The sequence below is a fragment of the Macadamia integrifolia genome, chromosome 5 (assembly GCF_013358625.1).
Source record: "Macadamia integrifolia cultivar HAES 741 chromosome 5, SCU_Mint_v3, whole genome shotgun sequence".
Lineage (NCBI taxonomy): Eukaryota > Viridiplantae > Streptophyta > Magnoliopsida > Proteales > Proteaceae > Macadamia > Macadamia integrifolia.
In genome coordinates, this window is record NC_056561.1 from 26335927 (window position 1) to 26354267 (window position 18341).

Genomic DNA, 18341 nt, shown 5'->3' on the forward strand with positions numbered 1-18341 from the left:
AGAACTGAGTCATGTCACTGATCGCTCTCCTTAAGATTGTAAACCATCCCCTGTGGTAAAAACCGAATTCTTGTGAATCAGTATCCAAGATAAAGCAGCCATGTAGGCCTCTTCAATAGTCATTTACACTCACTTACTGGGCTACTTTGGGATAATTCAAAGGTGCAATCGATTGGACACAAATTATTGGTAGAGAATGTCAAAAGAAAACAAAGTTGAGATTTTTTTCCTCTTGATGGTAAAAGAAATGAGCTCAATCCCCTAAGAGATGAAAAATATATTGTCACATGTCTGAACATCAATTCTTTCTTACAAGATACATTTGTTAACTATTCAACAAGTCTTCCAATAGCCACATCTATTGATCATTTAAGTGTATATAGATTAAAGACACAATCTTCCAACCAAACTTTTAAAAATAAATTAATATTTTAAATCATCTATTTAAAAAATTCATTTAAAATTCCAATAGTCTCAAACAAGGAATGAATTATTTATGCGAAAATCCTTGGGTGACTTATCTCTTGTTGTCAAAAACGATATGGTGTATTTCTAGGAAAATGGCACTTTTCAATTAGGGTCTCTACCCCAAAAAAAAAAAAAAAATCCAACTGTGGTGAAATCAACCTATGATTACGTAATTATGTTTATCAGAGTTCCACAAATGTGAGTCATTCAACACTACCACCTAAGAAAATGTTGATGAAGACTGAAACTTTATGTATTTTATTTTATTTTTTAAAGAAAGGCCAAAACTGTTGAACCTCTATTAGAGTTGGATAACCCCCCCCCCTCCCCTTTCAATTTAAATAAATCTTCATTTACACAAAAACAATCTTCTAGTAGTGTAGCTTTGAAATACAGAAAAAATACCAAAAGGATAACTTTTAGCATGCTTCCTTTGTGGGATGGAGCCATATCAAGCAATTGCTCATTAGAAGATGTTAGAAGAAAAAGTGCACTAACATGGCAAGTTACGAGGAAAATGTCCTTGTTTTAATAAGCATGGGGAGAGGGTCCTTGAGCAAGCGACATACCCTCCACTACTTGCTCAGAAAAAGCGGATGGAGAAATCATTTCATGTCTTGTAAAGAGAGTGAGGATGTTGGCATACCCTCCACTATTTGCTAAGAAATTCTTTATTTCTAAATGTAACAGAAAAGATTGGGTATACCATAAGGTAGCACCTATTGTACCTATCTCTCTTTTTCCATTTTTGAAATGACCCCCATATCTATCATGTATGGTGCCCCATTATGTATCCCCATTGATGAGGTCCGCTAGCTTATCATATACCGACGGCATACCTATGCCTCTCCCTAAATATAATAAGGGGGCATTTCTGTTACACATTCAATGTGAAAAGTTGATCATCACATATGGGAGTTGGAAACCAAGTTGCATTGCCAAGAAGAGAATCGAGGGTGAGTCTCTAATATTGCTAGATTCAGTACCTACAATACCTACCATTCAGTGATCCATAATGGTAGTGTTTCCACCCTAAAAGTCGTGGTGGGAAGCCATTCCAACTTGAAATTAAAAAATAAAAGGGGTTGTTCAACACCTGTACTTTTTTTTTCATGTCATAATCAATATGAAACACAACTTAGAATCATTTGATGGGACTTTTACCAAATATGGGGCCTAAAATACTCTCCATTGTATTGTGGAATAAGAGTGGGAAGTAACATATATAATGAGCTTAAGTCATGGGTTGAGTCTACTTCTTAAGTAATTTCGTAATGAACTTAAGTCATGAGCTAGGTCTACTTTTTAAGTAATTCCGTAATATGCTTAAACCATGAGCTAAAACATAGTTTACTTATTGGGCTTGGTTTGTTCTTTAATATAAGTAATGGGCTAAGCTCATATTCTGTTTTTATTACTTAAGTTATGGGTAATGGGCTTAGACCTATTGACTTAAATGAATTGTTTTGATTCAAGTGAACCAAATCATGTGGTTCACATGGTTCAACCCGAACCAAAATCAGACCGCTCAAACCGAATTGATTCAATTGGAATCCAACCATGGGTGAACAACAAGTCAAATCGACCCGAAAACCTGACCCAGTAACCCAAAAATTTGAGACATTTCGAATTTCCAATAGGTCGCCAAAAACCCATCAAAAAAGTTCTCTAGTGGTGACTTGGCCGACATTGACCAGAAAAGGTTAATGAAAAAACTCTTAAGGGCTTGTTTGGATTCAGTTTGTTTTTTATTTTTTATTTAAACTACTTTAAATGTCATTTTAAGGCCAAATTTTCTTTTTTCGTTGAATTCATTATTTTAGGTCATATTAAATGTTCTCATTTGTTCTATGACATGTTTATTTATAATTTTATATTATACTACCAAACTTGCAAGTGCAAATGCATGTGTTGGCATTCGTTAAATGGCAAATAGAAAGTACTTTTAACCGACTAATTTTTAATATTTATGCTTTTAGAAAATACTTTAAGTTTAACCCATAAATATTTTTTCCTAATTTTACACACACAATTATTACAGGGAGTAGATTGGTGTTCGGTGTTTGAAAACCTGCCGGAAAACTTGATTCCAAAAAAAAAAAAAATGCAATGTTATATGGAAGAAACTTTAACGCAATTACTCCCAACACTCGTATATATTTATAAAATGTAATTTTTACTTAAATATTTACAAAAATACAAGTTTTTCAACAAAATTTCAATGAATTATCTAATGCAAGTTCCTTAACAAAATTTCCATCTGAGCTTAGTAGCAACATTTTAGTGGGCCGTGGCAAGACTATAGCTTTGGGAGCATTGATGGGAAATTAATATCCAGAAGTTGAATTTGGGCATTTTTCTTCTTTCAAACAAATACTGAAGTGAATCTTAGGGATTCAAAAATCGTACGTGCAAATGCACGTGTGACAAAACATTTTTTTTTTCGGTTTTGTGTGAACAAAAATATTGGAGAGAGGGAGAGAACATATTTGTTTAAAACAATTTGCATGAAATATTTTTTCATATGTAACAATTGGCTTTGTATACATCCAAACCCTTTTACCCACTTTCCACCCTTTCTTGCAAAGTGACAAGCACATCAATTAAAGCAAGGAATGAGCTACAATTGGTGCCTGAATAACTTAACATTAGCAACATTGTCATCATCATTGGCTCCAGATAACTACTCTTTCAACATCTTCTTCAGTACTCTGCTCCTAAATATTCTTCTTACCATAAGCTAATTATACATGAAAATAAAAATCATCATAACATTCAAACCAGAACAACATCGACAACAACAAAACCGTTTCACTCTTTCTATGTTGTAGATGAAAATAACAATCAACAATAGAACAATTCCTAGAAAAGGCAGATATGTTCCTTACGTATTTGAAGCATGTTTCATTATATCAGATTTTACCATATTCACCCTATTCCAAGAAATATGTTAGACAAATGATGCAAGACATACAATGAAATTTAGAGACATTGTTTATAAAATCAACAAGGTTTAGCATGTCGTAAAACTCAAAGCCAAAGACTGATTGAAGAACGATCAGATTTTGCATAAGCACAATATTTAATTTTTATACTTAACAAAAATAAATGGCATGCACTGCCAATTTTATTGGACTTTCAACAACCAATGATCCACTTAAACAAAAATAAAGTTTAGTTTGGCAAATGTACCTTGTGGATGTGGAGTATTTGAAATTGAGATGTTGTGCCAGTGATCCAAAAGCAAAGAAAGTTGAAGTTGAAAATTTTTGTGCTATTGTAGTAGAAAAGAAATATGAAATTGAGATATTTTAAGCTATTATAGTATAAGAGAAATCTGAAATTGAGAAATTTTGGGATATTGTAATTGCTTTTTTGTCTTTTCTGTGGTATATATATAGGGAAGGATAGTGTATTATATTTATAGAGATAATTTAAGAGAAGTAATGGTGTTATTAATAAAGGATTTCATGCACTAAAAACTTTAAAATCGATGAAAGAGGATTGAGAAAAACCGTTTTATGCAATAAATCTCTCCATAATTATTCACTCCCTCCCCACTCTCCATAATTCTCTCTCTCTCTCTCTCTCTCTCTCTCTCTCTCTCCATATTTGTCTTTATAAATCTCCCTATTTTTTATCCCACACGATTAAGTAAAGGAAAACCATACCTATTGTGGGTTATTATGTGCCTTTTTTTTTTATTACTCCCCCCTTTCTCCTCCACATTTAAAGAGAGAGAGAGAGAGAATTATAGAGAGTTTATTATTATTTTTTTTTATTTTCCATTTTGAGGGGTGTGAGGATGAGTGAGATTTTTTTAAAAATAATTATAGACTTAAATATGGAGAGAGAGAGAGAGAGAGAGAGAGAGAGATTTAAGGAGAAGTAATAGCAAGAATTACTTTTCCTTTCTCCTCCACGTTTAAAGAGAGAGAAAGAGAGAGAGAATTATAGAGAGAAACGTTACTACCATGGGAAGATAGATTTTTTAATGGATGAAAGGAGAGATTTTAGGACCTTTTTTTTTTTTTTTTTTTATATCTCTTCTCATATTTACCTTTGTAAATATCTCCATAATTGTTCACTCCCTCCCCACTCTCCTCTCCCTCCTTTGTGCTCCACTTTTTTTCATCCTATCAAAGAGGAAGTGTGAGATCTTTTTTAAATAATTATAGAGATTTAAATATGGAGAGAGAGAGAGAGAGAGAGAGAGAATCATAGAGAGTTTATTATTATTATTATTATTTTCGTCTTCCATTTTAAGGGGTGAGAGGATGAGTGAGATTTTTTTTAAATAATTATAGAGATTTAAATATGGAGAGAAAGAGAGATTTAAGGAGGAGTAATAGCAAGAATTACTTCCCCTCTTTCTTCTCCACGTTTAGAGAGAGAAATAATTATTATTATTTTTCATCTTCCATTTTGAGGGGTTTTCTGGTCATTTGAAAATTTCTGTTAGCAGATGTCAATGATTTTTTTGTCTTTTTGAAAAAGTATACCAAAGATAGGGAGTATGTACTTTTTAATAGTAGTATGATTTGTGTTTAGTTATAGAACCAAGAAGCCATTGATTATAAATATTTTGAAAAATTATTGTTATTGGTCATTGTGAGATTGTGAAGGATTTTATCACTTGAAATGACATAATAAGCATTCTTCACATAATGCCTAATGATATTTTTCAAATTTGAATCACTTTTATTAAGAGTCTCATAGTCTTATAATAATAAAATATCATTAGTCATCATGATACCATTTTATTATGTACTTGAGATGTTGTGGATTAATATTTGACTGGTCTAATCAATGGGAGGATGGGGTTATATACTCTGAAATGTTTTCTAGGGTTTTATCAGTTGGAGGATGTTCAATATTTTGGATTGCTCTTAATACAAGAAAATGAGACTCAGATTTTTTGTTCCATAACTATTTTGGAACAATTATAGTATTTTGTCTTTGTTCTATAGTGGCTTCAAAACTATAATTTTGTTTATGTATGTTTCTGCATAAGTTTGTCATTACCATGATATTGAAAAGTAATTTATGAATGCCATAGGTAGAAAATTAATGGTATTTTATACTTGCATGTCATATTTGAAACTTTGTTAGTTAAAACGCGAATAAAACGGCATACCATTTTTTTTGCGTTATAAACGCAATCTCCTGTATTATTCCCAAAGAGTCGGTAAAATACTCAAACGGCTGGCCTCAACATTTAAAACACATTTGCTTTTTTTTTTTTAAACAAAAGGACAAATTTAAAATGACAATATTGCCCATATTAAAAAATCACTATTTTACAGGCTCTCTTCTATCTTCTTCCTTCTCCTTCTCCTTCTTCTACTCTTTTTGTCTTCCAAATCAAGAAAACCAAAGGGAGAAACGGAAACCTTATATTGAATTCGAGGCTTCGACATCAAGGTCTGATCTTGATTCCTGAATGCCAAGTCACCGTTTACCCTCACACCTTCCCTCCCGACGACAGTCTGATAAAGCCGAAGGAGATAAACTCTCCCTGCTACCCCATTTTGTTTGCTCATATCCGTAGGGGGGCTATCTATCTGACTATTGTTGTTGTACTTAGTGTACACTTATTATTTATCAGCTCAATAACAGAAGAATGGATGTTACGGAAATCCTAAAGTAATTGTGATTATGCAATCATGATGTGATTAGTGAATATGGTTTGGAATTCTGAAACTCATCTCATTAAAGCTTTTTCACAGATATTTTATACTCGCTAAGTATTGGATTCTTTTTTTTATAAGTATTGGGACTGCTTCTGAATTCCTTATGGATTTAGTGAATATTAACTTTCTTTATGCACAAATGGTCGATACAACTTACATCCTTGAATTCTGCTTCTTAAGGGTCTTTCCCTTGGAATCTCAATTCGTGATTTTTTTTTACCTGAAACTTGTCTAGAACATAACCATTTCTTTAGCCTCACCCTATTTATTTGCAGTTGAATGTGCACTAAGACTCATCATTATTAAACATTTCCAAGTATCAACCTATTGTAATCATTGAAATGAGATTGATTTTCTTGTTCCTAGTAGCTATCTTATTTGTTATTGTCTTTGGTTTCTTCTCTTAGCTATCAAAAGTTTGAAATGGATGGTTTAGTACGACATTGAAATGGATGGTTTGATTGTAATATGTAGTTCAGAATTTTGAATCTTTTATTGGCGTTTGGATGATTGGATGATAGAATAGGTTGTGAATATGGAATGATATATGGATAGTATTGTTGCTTTTAAAATTTTGATGTTATTATAATTATTTACAAATTTATGTGTGTATATTACCATCTTTTTGGTGCCGTATTGGTCAAATTTAAACGTTTAAAACACGTATGGCCCATTTTTTTTATGTTGTATCTTCCGTATTTGATCGCATTTTTTATCTTCCCGTTCACGTTTTGATCCGTTTAAAAATGTCCGTACCGAACACTATTTTTTTGCCGTTCCCGTTTTAACTAACAGAGATTTGAAACACCCTATGATGAATAAGTATGTTTGAATTAAACTATGTGTAAGCTTCTGCACATGCTTAGTTGCATAATACATTTCTAGGAAACCATGAAATAGTCAATTGGAATCCTCCAAAGTGGCACATCGTATTCTTCTATGGTTTTCCCAGGATAGCAAAGTTAGTGACATTTGCCCAAAGAGATGTCATCAAAGTTAAAGAAAATTATAGTAACCTAGAGATTTCTAAATCCAAAAGTGAGAGGACCTCAAAAGTTATTATTCTTTTAACAGTAAATGTGGATTTACAAGAGGACCAGTGTGTTCTTAGCAAAAAGGATAGGAATATAGTTACAGTTGTAACTCTTGTATGGTTTTTATTGTCCTAGTGTCTGATTTAAATATATGTTCCTGTAAATATACATATATCTCCAATGAGAAAAATATGATAGGATTGAGCAATCCACCAAAGTGGTGCATTCATTTTGATTGTGTTTTTCTCAACAATAAAAATGTGACATTTCTCAAAGGCGATGTCATCAAAGTTTACAAACATTCATTTTAGTCGTGTATTTCTTGACACTAAAGGTGATACTTTCCCAAAAATGATGTAATTAAAGTTTTTGAATAAATATTCACATATTAGGAAGGGACATTGACTTAGGATTTCTTTTGCCCAAAGGTAATTGAATTTTCAAATGTTAGTGTTTTTTTCATAGTTAAAATAAAGAAATAAGAGGATCAGTGAATTCTTATCTCAAAGGATAGGGATACAATTTTAAATATAATTCTTATTTAAAACACATTGATAATATTGCATGTTTTTTTTTTCTTTTGCTAACGACGGGTATCTAGGCCTTCCACCTAACTAGTCCCGCGGGCCCATACTGACCCCATAACCGTAAAGACCAGATCATATTGGGGCTGAATGAGAACCATTCAATTTTCACTGAGAGCAATGATGAGCACTAAACACCCCCATGTGAGTGGCCCAAGATGTGCCTAATGGGAGTCGAACATAGGACGTCCGAGTTTACGGCTCGTACCAAGTTCGTTGCTCACCAACTGCACTACCTCTTTGGGTTATGATATTGCATGCTTTAATATTGTGTTTTGTATTTTAAAATTTGGCATGTATTGTGTTGTTATTACTGTCATAGTAAGATGGTCATTCTCTCAAGTTATTTGTCTTCCATCCTAGTTCTTACCGGTGACAACTATCCAAATGGGTAGAGGAATTAAAATTGCATTTGGGTCTTCTTGACTTAAACATAGCACTTAAGAAACCTAAACTTTACCCTCTCACAGACACAAGTTAGCAAAGGAGATTGAGTAGAAGTTGAAGCTATTAGAGTACTTAGGATTTCTCTAAGTTCAGACATTTATATTGAGTCATTTAATATGCTTGGTTAGTGAGAGCTTTGTTTTCTTGTTGACTATGTGTTTATGTTTGAAACTTTAGCTTGTATGTTTTGGGGCACAATTTGATGAAATATATGTTTTAGCATATATATTATGCAAGGTTATTCCATTTATTAATTGTTTTGTGATTTCATTTGAGCATATAGACAGTAATTGTCATAGTTATAGGAAATTTTACCACAGTTTACAATGCAGTATTTAACATTATTCAAAGACAATGTTTATCACAGTTTATAGGTGAAAAGTTACAGTTAGATATGAACTTTACATTAAAGGCAATTGGTTATAGTAAAGGTTAAAATCACAATTAAGGACCTACATGGAATGACAACAATGTTATTTAAGGATATGTCATCTTTTCCATGTCAATATCCCATAGACATTTGTGTTGAAAATTTTACTTATATTTGTAATGATAGAAAGTTGTATGTTATATATTGATGTGTATCTTCTGTTGTTGTTCAATGTGAGTGGTTTTTCAACTGAATCACAATAAAATTGGTTAATGTAATGAGATTCTACGACCAAACCAATTTGAAAGACATCCTTATAATTAATTTATCCCAACTTGGAGATTGTTGGATTTATGGGTTTAATTAATTATTTGGATTAATTAAATGGGTGAGAGTCAAGTTGTATGAACCGGTTCGATCTACTCAAGTTTAGGGATATGTTGGCCCAACCCATTATGATTTAGGTTTTTTTGTGCATAACAGTATTATAATTACTGAATTTGCCATCATTCACTTTTTTTCACTTTTAACTAAAGTGAGAGAACTCTAGGAGGCCTAAGGGGTTGTAGAAGATCCACATTCAAGAGGAGAGAATTGTAAGAAACTACATCACTCTCATCATCGACACACTCAGGTGCAAGTTCCAAATCAATCATTTATGTTTGATTCAACTTCATGTTCTAGTTGTCTGTATGAAAACCCATTAGGGTCTATTGTGAAACCCTAAACATTATAACACCCCCACCCCCATCAATAAATCAAAAAGAGTATGAGGCCCACATGATCAAGGAAAATAGAGTGTCACTGTGGGATCCCATATGGTCAAACTGTGAGAAGGTAGGTGTGGGAACCTACTTAGCAAAAATGTGTTTAAAATGATGTTCTTATTTTTTACTGTTTAAAACATGTTTTTCCATATAAAAATACAAAAAAAAAAAAAGAAGGCAAACGGAAAGTGTCACACCCCGTTCACCCTGAACCGGAGCGGTGACCGAGTTAACACCGATTAACCCAAACCTGCCAGGATCATCAGATACTGTATTCCACCACAGCATACACACACTAACATCAATTCATCAGATCAGCGGAAGACTAAGTTTTACCTGTAAATAATTCCCATATACTTGATACCCAAATAGTGATACAATAATTATATACATTTGGGCCCGAAGGCATGATATTACACAAAAAGAATAAGGTTCAAATATCAAGTATATACAAGAATTCATCAAAAATCATCAAAGTACACAGCTCGGCTCGGTATCAAGGCTGGAGCTCAGCTCGGCATCAAGGGTTGTGCCCAGCTCGGCATCACATAGAAGAGCTCAGCTCGGCCTCGGTAGTGGAGCTCAGCACGGCCTCCAAGGGGAGCTCAGCTCGGCCTCAGAAATGCTGTCCCGCAGCACAGCTCTCACATGCGCAGTCTACACCGTGCTCAAACTCCTCAGGGGTCCACCAGTCCTCTTCAGGAAACTCGACTGTGGGACCCGCCCCATGCTCCTCAGATGCATGACCTATAAAATCATCTAAAAAGGGGTGTACACGTGGAATGAGCTCACTAGCTCAGTAAGTAGAGAGGTGGACCATACACAACAGTCCACACATCACAACACATCATATGCACTACATGCCATGCAATTCATTTTAAATCACATCACCTAATCAACATTACTAAGTCTTTGGTTTTAGTGCTACTACAACCACAGTGCGCGTATACTCCGGGTACGAGACGCGAACTCCCTCCCGCGATACGCCCATAGGGCTGTTGGAGAAGGCCCACCGTGAGTACTCGGAAAAATAAAGACAATGCCGTCCACCGGCTCTCAACAGAAATGTAAATAATTGAAATAACAGTGCTGACTCCAGCAATTTAAAAGCAGTACGATTGGCCCTCTTGAATGTACCACCGGGGTTGCCGACTGTCCTACAGACTCCCGGGCGTAATGCCTACGACAACCGCGACCCCTGCTTCCCCCCAAATGGCAACCCAACACCTTAACCCCTGTTGGGAAGGGTCGTAGCACGGGATGGTGAGAATCCTAATACCGCATGCTCCTATATGACAGTACGACTACATAGTGCCTCCGTGTCCCATACCACGGGCTACCAATGCATTCGTTTCCAAGCCGACCACGGCATCTAGTTTATCAATGCATTATGCTCCATGATGCCCACATTCAACATATAACATCTCATTTAATTTGCAATTGAAAGTAAACATAGCATATATGCACATCAATGAGTGGAATGACTAATCAATATAGCATATTCATGATGACATGACTAGATTAGATATAGTTATATGAATGCCAAACAAATGCCTTGAAACAAGGCCAAACGTCCTCTCTCCACTTACTTGTAGCGTACAAGGATTCCCGCTCGGTACGGGTGAGATCCGGAGCGAATCGGGTTGGATTTGGTGAACCTAACATAATTGAGCGGGGTTAGTACTTCACCATTTTAGAATCAAAATTAATGAAATCCGATGTCAAAATCGTGTTTAGAACGTCGAAAGAAGGTCACACGTCCGATTTGGGTTCGATCGGACCTAAGGATCACCTTCGGGGCCACACAGGTGGGTAAGACAGGTGGGCTGTCTACCCGCCGGTTATACCCACCGGTTATGACCGCCGGTTATACCCGCCGGTTGTACCCACCGGTTTGGCCAGGGACCTCTGCCTTCTCAGGTGGGTACTCTCAGGCGGGTAGGTACCCGCCGGTTGTACCCACCGGTTTTGGCGGGAATGACTCTTTCTCTTCTCCATTTTCTCCATCCTTTGGGGAATCAAATGAGGCTTTCCCCCACCCATTCTTCACACCTTTGAAGTCCTATAGGATGGTTCTAACCTAGATCTAGGTTAGATTCAAGTGAGGGAAAGCCATCTTACCTTCTTTGCCCAAAAATGACTTCAAACCCTTCAAATCACTTCCAACTCACAATGCTTCTTCTACCTTGTTAATATCTCTTCAAATCCTTCAAGATCAACACATAAATCATCTATTAAACCTTAGATTCATCATTTCAAAGGGTACTTACAAGATTTCAAGAAACCATACTCGAATCAAGGGTTTAAAGCTTGGGTATGGTGAACGTTCGTAATACCCAACTTTTCTTACCTCCAACCGTAGATCTAGAGTTGAAAACTACTCTCCCGGCACCGGAATGGCAAGATCGAGCTCCGGCGCCACTGAAATCCTTCCTTTCTTCCTCTTCCTTCTTCTTCCCTTTCTTTTCTCTCTCCTCTTTACTTTTCTCACCAAACGTACGAGGGTAATAAATGGAAAGAAAAGAAATCATAAAGCTTTATATACTATTCCTACTTAAGTGAATAGTATTGGATGGGTCACTCAGGTGGGTGGGTGTACCCACCTGTTATACCCGCCTGAGAGCCAAAACTTGGGATTTTGACCGGGTTCGGACCTCGGCACGAACCCCACCCCAGGCATACGATGTAGCATACGTATATATCTTAAAATACGGATATAATACCTGTTTTATCCGTACATAGCCTTATGATAGGTGCACGTACACGGTTTGGGCACTCCCGTCACTTCTGGCACTGGCTCGGACTTGTCGGGCCAGCCGGTGTTTAAGGTCACCCGTGCCATCATAGCCCATAAGGAGCCCGCTCTAATATCCTCTGGCTCGGTTCCTGCATAGTTAACCGGTTCAAATCGCGAAATCAGACCGGGTTTAAGAAGCGGGATATTACAGAAAGCATTCCCATTTTAAACACATTTAAAACTCGTTCCCCCTTTTTTTTCCATTTTTTAAGACTTAAGACTTATTTAACATAATTCTACTTAATTGACCATATCTCTCTATCATGAAATCCGATCAACCTGATTCTTTCACCAACATGAAGATAACTCAAAGGCCTATATTTCTTATGATATCACCTTAAACTAAAATTTAATACACAAACCCTAAAATTGAGTTATAATATGATACATATGTTGAAGAGTGTTTCTAAAGTGATGACTCCTAGCTCCAACTGAACATTCATCACTCTAGGATTGTGTTGACTATGTTGACAACAATAAATAATAGAAAAATTTATAGCGCCACCCCCTAGAGAATGCCACAATTATAAGAACACCCCCTCCGTTTCACCAAATTAGACTCGGACCCCCTACCGTCAGTCATTGTTAAGTAAAGAGTTAAATGACCGTTATACCCTTGTTATTAAAACTCATGTTTTAACCCAATTCCTCTTCATCCCTACCTATACTCACCTTCATTGAGACATCAAACGCAGAGGCGATCATTCAAAGCACCAGAGATCATGGCAGTGGCAACATCAACAACGGACGGCGACAACAGGATCTCACGGTGATCTGTAGGAACTCATAGCGAACAGGCAAAACCCCTCTGACCTATGAATCCCAACCTAATTCGTCATGCCAGCTACAAATCAGACGCAGATTCCCAGAAAATGATAAAAGCTCATTCTCATGGTTTGGTTTCCTTCACATGTTACAACCCCAAAGGGCGAAGGAGGTTGACTGTTGACATCACAAGCACACGAATGTATTGAATGAAGCAAAGCTTCAATCATCTTGAACCTTTGTTTCAATGGATTCCATGACTCTTCTCTCACTTACTCCCATCTCTTCCATCTTACTACTTAAACTCAAGCTCAAGTACCCTTCTCTTCCGTTCTCGACATCTACCACAAGGTAAGTGCTTCATTCTCCTCATATACTCTTTTCTCTCTCTAGTCTTGTCTGATTACTCTATTTTTGTTTTAGAAATCTCAAGCTTTTCTGCTGCTTAGCTGTTGATATGGTGAACAATTCTCCTTCAATAGAAATGGAGATAATTTATGGATCATGTTTGCTGCTGGAGGTACCGGTGGCCATATCTACCCTACCGTCACCATTTCTGATGAACTCAAGACTATTGACCCTAGTATTCAAGTACTTTTCTTTGGAACCAAACATGGAATGGAAAGCATAGCAATCCCTTCAGCAGGCTACGATTTCATTTTTTTCCCCGTCGTGCCGTTGACTTGTCTTATATTTTCTCTAAAAAATCTTCTCCCCCTGTTCCATCTGTTCAAGTTTGTGATATTAGGTATTGTACTGAGGATTCATTCTTCTCTGTGAAGGAGGTCGATTTGGTAGTTATTGCTGATCTCGGGACGCTTCAGAGGCTTCCAACTATCGTTGGGTTTGGAAACGCCATGGAATTAGCCCTAACTGGCTGGAAGTTTTGGGGGCCGGACGCTTCAGAGGCTTCTTTTCTCTTTTGATTTTTTTCTTGGTAATCATGGCAAACTGTCTTCACCAGCTAATAGAAGTAAGGGCATTTTGGCATTTAAAATAAAATATAGTAGCTGATATCAACATGTAAGGTATATTCCTTAACAATGACCGACGGTAGGGGGTCTGATCTAATTTGGTGAAACAGAGAGGGTGTTCTTATAATTGTGGCATTCTGTAGGGGGTAGCACTGTAAATTTCCCTAAATAATATCATAGCCAAGCCCCATTGCTCAACAAGACTATGGACATGTTTTTCTATATGGTGTATGAATTTGGAATTGGTTTTAACCAAGAAAAATATGAACTCAGAATTAGTGTCGGATGATATTGGATGACATGTTATAGAACTTATAATGAATCATAGATATATATATATATATATATATATATAATATTGGATGTTATAGTTGTTTTGAACATTAGATGCATTTATTTATGTAATAATTCCTTGATTCATATAAGTATAGTTCCTTTTTTTGTCCCTTTTTTTTTTTTTTTTGTAAATCTACACGTTTTAAACATGTACCGTATGTGTTTCGTTTTCACCCTTCTCTGTTTTTAAAAAAAAATTTTACCGTACCATTTGGAATTTTTTCCATTTAAAATCTATACAATCTATTTCCATTTTTATGTCGATCTTGTTTTTTACTAACTATGTATGGGAAAGCATCCCCACACTATCAGTTTGGGGATCTCTTCCTAATGATTATTATTGTACTTTTTTATGAAAATTTGTATACATAATAAACATGTAAAAAGAAGAAAAGAGAGCCCAATTATTTTATCATTGAATTATGGATCTTGTTTGCACAAAAAAAAAAAAATGAACGTTCCTTGGTCGTGTAGCCCCTACACCCAAACACAAATCAAGGATGGTGAAATAACTCCCCCTCATTAGCCTCCATACTTGCTCAGGAGCCGCATGCCCAAAGAATGTTCTTTTTCCCAAAAAAAGATTTATGAACCTACCCTTCTCCGCGCCAAAGGAAAAAAAGATAAAAATAAATAACTGCATTTTCCCGTTCTTCGCACCCAAGAAGAAAAGGGGCAGAAAAAGGGAAAAAAAAACATAAATTAATACTAACATGATTATATTCTTCGTCTCAGTCCAATTAAGCCCAAATTAAATACTAACATGATTCATATTTTTTGTCTCACAGTCCAATCAAGTCCATTATGCAAAAGAATGTTTTTTATTTAATAGTCTTTTGGTTATCTGCTCTATATCATAGGTGAAATTTCACCAATATATATATATATATATATATATAATAGGTGAAATGTTAAGGTAGTACTTTGACCAACATATGAGGATAATAATAAATAAATAAAAAAGTTTTTGTGTAAGGTTTTAAAACTTGGGATTGTTATCTTAGATCGGACGAATTTACCCCGTTAATATATATACGTATGTATATATAATTTTACCAATTTTACCCTTAAACCTTAGCAATGGATCGGTATTGAATCCACCAGGATTCAATATTGGGGATCGATCTTGGCCAATACCAATTCAATCCAAACAATTCTGACTGATTCAATCCCATTTTTTAAACCAAGTTTCTAGCACATAATGATAATGCATATATGGAACACTTTTTATCATTAAAAAACTATTGAGGTCGAACAATATGATTATACCATCACTAATAGCAGACACATGGAATGACAAGGATTACCTCATAATATAAAAAAAAGGTATGATTACCTCATAATATAAAAAAAAAGTATATTGTCATTTTTTATATAAATTTTGTGTGATAAAATATTTTTATTTAATTTAAGGGAGAAGATTTCTAAACAAGGGGTATTGGAGAGTGCATTAATGAGTAGTGACAAAAGAGTTTCATGTATAGTTCTCTGAGAAGTTATTTAATATGAGGAGAAGAAATGAATAGAGAGAGGGTAATAATGCACTTCCACAGTAGGTTTAGAGATCCTTTAGTATTTTCAACCATGTAAATGATATATTTGATTTGTTTTAAGAAAAACAAAATTATGGATGCTGAACTTTTCATCTTAGTTCAGCACTTATGAGTCACAAAAGATTAGTGAAAGCACAATCAACACTTACTTGTCACAAAAGGATTAGTGAAAGCACAATCAAAATGAAAATTATTATTACTGTATTATCAATTACAAAAGTAATAGTAAAGCACATCATCGTGAAACACTTTTGCTCGTTAAAAAACTATTAAAATTGAACAATCTGATTATACCAGCACTAATAGTAGACACATGGAATGACAAGGATTACCTCTAGAATATAAAAAAGGGTATATCTATCATTTTTTATATAATTTGTGTGATAAATATTTTTATTTAATTTAAGGGAAAGGATTTCTAAACAAACAGTATAGGGGAGTGCATCAATGAGTAGTGACAAAAGAGTTTCATGTATAACGCTCTGAGAAGTTATTTAATATGAGGAGAAGAAATAAATAGAAGGAGGGTAATAATGCACCTCCACAGTAGGCTAGAGATCTTTTAGTATTAAAATTATGGATGTCAAATTTTTCATCTTGATTTAACATTTAATTGTCACAAAAGGATTAGTAAAAGCACAATCAAAATGAAAATTGTTATTATTGTATTATCAATTACAAGAGTAATAATAAAGCACATCATCATGGTCCCGGCGGGGCTTGAACCCGCGACCTTCGGCTCATAAGACCAACGCTCTAACCAACTGAGCTACGGGACCAAGACAATATATTAAGCATCATTTGTTTTCAATATAAACAATAATATTTAGGACTATTTCTCTCCTTTTTCCACACCTCCCCTTTTCTTCTTTTTTTCATATATCTTTAGATCAATTATTAAAAAAAAAAAATAGGATAAGAAATAGGAATTATTCATCACTTGACACCCAATATTGCATGATTGATTTGGCATTTGTTCGCCCTTGTTCGCCCTTGTCTCTCCATTCGTAGCTCCAATCCTTATTTTAAAAATAACACTTGTTGTCCATTTTTTTAAGATAAATAAATTTTGTTAAAAGGTACACCAAAACATTTGAAATGCATAGTCATTTTTCGGTAGATCTTTAAAATTGTGATCCAAAATCTATTTATCGCTTTTTACTATTAAAACCAAATCTTTCATTCAATTTCATTCTTCATCCAATTTTGTTTTGATTGGAAAGGCAAATATTATCTATCATTTTGAAAGGATTTTGAAACCTTCTTGTAGTCCAATGGAAAAAAATAAAATGTTTCAAAGTTTGTGCTTTGTGCTTTGTGCTTTGTGCATTAAACCTACTTTACATATAAACCTCTTAATAGGTGAGAAATGAATCGTAAAATAAAGTTCCACTAATAACTACAACACTCCATGTAAGTGAAGTCTTCAAAGTTTCCTTGGGCCATTTACATTCTAGTTTTTGAATGTTTGAGATTTTTTTCTTATGATTCTCTGTTTATCGTTAATCATATTGTTTATATCAACTCAAGTGCGGTTTAAAGTTTGGAACTTCTTTTACAAGCTTACAAGTTTAACGATCAACCAAAATTATAAGGTTACTTTATTTATTTTTGTGATTGTCTTCCTAATTCATCTTTGGTACATGAATGTACAATTCACAGAATTACAAGCTAGCAACTCTACATATTCTAGCTTCCCTCCCCTCAATAGGCTGGACAATATCTTTTTTTCTTTTTCTTTTTCTTTTTGGGTAAAGATAAGTATTATTAGACTCATCGTGTAGAGCTCAAGGCTGGAGTTGTACACATCTCCACAAGCCATGGATCGAAATTTGGCCTGATTCATACACAAAACCGACAATGCCGTCTTTCCAGGGGGTCAGCAATGCTGTTCATCTCCCTTGGAACACATAGAAAATTACAAGTAGTAAATATGAAGATACATGCAAGATGTCTTCCAAAACAGATCTAATCTCCAACAATGACTTCGAAGGGCTTTCTTGAAGATAAGTAATAAGAGTTTTGTTATCTAACTCCACAATCAAATTATCAAAGCATTCATATATATATATAATTCTTCGCCAATGATTTGTTAGCCCCAGACCCAAATCCAGTATAATTTAAACTTTGTAATAATATGTGATGCACCGGATTTTATCAATACCCGTGAACAGTGGATAGCAACGGTCTACTATTTGGAGGGATTGCATGACTCCTCGTGCTAGGGCAAAGACAATTGGAAGGATTCAAACCTCCGAATTGGTAGTGAGTAACCTCATCCCGTTGCTTTACTCCACTCAAGCATGATAGATATACCTTATTTATTGTGCACTAGTCCATAGAAACCCCCTCCCCAATCAGGCAAATGTATTAAAGAAATTTATTTAAAACGGTACAACAGAACCTACAAGTGGATGGTGATCCATAGGTGAGACCTACCGGTGTATCTATATGGCCCATATCAAGTTAATGGTGATGAGGCACTGTGATCATGGTCGTGCTTTTTGGTATGTTACCCCATGCATAGAGCACCACTCCTTATGATCAATTAAA

General features: G+C 35.1%; 1 non-coding gene across 1 annotated transcript; it reads right to left on the minus strand.

The window, feature by feature from the left end:
* Positions 1 to 16493: 16493 nt before the first annotated feature.
* On the minus strand, positions 16494 to 16567 carry TRNAI-UAU. The gene has a single exon. It is a non-coding gene; the product is annotated as a tRNA-Ile (tRNA).
* Positions 16568 to 18341: the final 1774 nt, after the last annotated feature.